The sequence below is a fragment of the Lytechinus pictus genome, chromosome 8, assembly GCF_037042905.1.
Source record: "Lytechinus pictus isolate F3 Inbred chromosome 8, Lp3.0, whole genome shotgun sequence".
NCBI classification, from domain to species: domain Eukaryota; kingdom Metazoa; phylum Echinodermata; class Echinoidea; order Temnopleuroida; family Toxopneustidae; genus Lytechinus; species Lytechinus pictus.
Genome location: NC_087252.1, coordinates 13694496 through 13696684, shown reverse-complemented (window position 1 = coordinate 13696684; position 2189 = coordinate 13694496).

Below are 2189 nucleotides of genomic sequence, written 5' to 3'. Positions count from 1 at the left end.
GACGTAAAACTGAACATAGAAATTGAAAATCAATCCATCACCTTCACAAATATTTACAGTAACCGCCATATGTAAATAGAATTTGAAAAAATCAAATGACTTCGGAAATTAAAGGACAAACTTTAAAATGTCATAACTTTCTTGTTTTACATCCGATTTTGATGAACTTTTCAGCACAATGATTGTTTGATTTTTCTCTATTTATTCAAATCAACATTTTTCTGGGGTGGACTTGACCTTTAAACCCGATTGCAACACAAAGCTACCTAATTTCAAAGTAGCTAGGATTAATAGGAATAGGTCATGAATTCTGATTGTTCAAATATTGCCACCGAAAAAATGAATATACCGGTATGACAAGTAGCTTACTGTATTGTACGGCAATTTAGTGCCACGGATCGAAAAAAAAATATTTGTACTATTTTTCTGCCATGTTTAGTCTGCCCTGATACACTATTTACGGGTATTCTAATAATCTGTATATATGAGGCCCTATAACTTTCACCTAACATAAGAAACATACATAGGCAGATCCAGGGGGGCGAGGGGCCCGCCAACCCCCCCCCCCCCCCCCCTTATTGGCGGAGCAAAAGAAAAAAGGTGGAAATAAAGAAAAAAGGGAAAGAGAGGGAAAAAGAAGGGGAAACATAAAAGGAGTGAATAAAATAAGAGGCTACGTAGACTTCGAATTTATTTTTTTTTTTAATTTCCATGTCATTTTATAAAATTTTTGCTCGCGATTCGCACTCGCATTGCATTTTAGGTGATTTTAGGTGATCTTGCTCAATATGGAGCTTAAAATATCAAATTATGAAGTCAAACATATTTCTGCTCAGAAATCGAAATTTCATTATTTTGTTTGATTTACAAATTGATTTTTGAAAAGTGCATGTGGTCTGTAAAAATTTCTGCTATATGGTCTGAATATAAACGTTTTCTGCTCGCGCTCGCAAAATTTGATTTGTCAGGTATACCTATTATTTTCCTTATCCCTATTCAGGTCAGATTGTCAAAACGCATCCGCTAATACTGCACACTCCATTTTAGTTGGTTATATAGTTGCATAAACTACTCAAAATCCCCATTTCATGACAGTTTATCAAAAATTTCGGCTCGCGATTTGCGCTCGCATTGATTGTTGAAAATTTATGCAACTCATGCAGTTTTCAGGCCATAATATTAACAGATTTCGCGCTCTCATTAGGCTTATTAGATCAATGAATAAGATATCAATTTAATAATCAAATTGTTCTTTTTTTTCAGAATGGTTTATCGACAAGTTTCATTTAGCGCTGCGGCTTAGGGAGAGAAATAGGAAGATCATTTTCATGATTATGACATAGTGTTCTTTAAATGTCCCGGTCATGTCAAAACTGAAAATAATAATGATGAAACATATCAGCTCTTTTTTTAACTGTGATCCATATTCACCTCACAATTTTTCCGCAAAGTGCTTGAAATATACAGAGTTAAAATGACCCCCCCCTTTTTTTTTTAGATCGGAGTATCAAATATTTAAAACTCGCACTTCGCGCTCGCTTTATTGATTTTCATGATAAAAAGGGTATTTAGAATGCCCAGATTCTAGGTCGAAATCTGAAACACGCACGCGCATGTATACGCTGCTTGTTCTCTATTTAAATCATTATCCAGTTTTATATTACAATATCAAAAATTTTCTGCTCGCGCTTTGCGCTTACATTATTATTTTAGGAAGATTTCAAATTACTCACCCTTTTCATGATTTATCTAAAAAAAAACATGAATTGAGTGTCCCGCGCTCGCATCAATTATTTAGTTATATAGGCCGACTTATCCTTTTCACGACTACAAAATGTGCTTAGAATTTCCATTCAGGTAGAAATGTCAAAATGTTCAGCTGGCGCTCAGTCGCGCTTGCATTATTTTGATTGCTGTAATATGAAACGTCTTCATGGATATAACTGCAAGTAGCCGTTAACAGATGGGCCTACTTTTTTATCAGTTCAAATATATTAAAAATTTCTGCTCGTGCTTCGCGCTCGCAGTAATCATTTAGTTGGATACACATGATCGTTTAGGATCACAAACATTGCTCAGAATATTTAGATTTTAGGACAAAATATACACAACAAAAAAAGTAAGTCCCCCCTTAAACAAACATCGATAATTTCCGAACCACTGGGAGTTTTTAATATATTTTTACATGA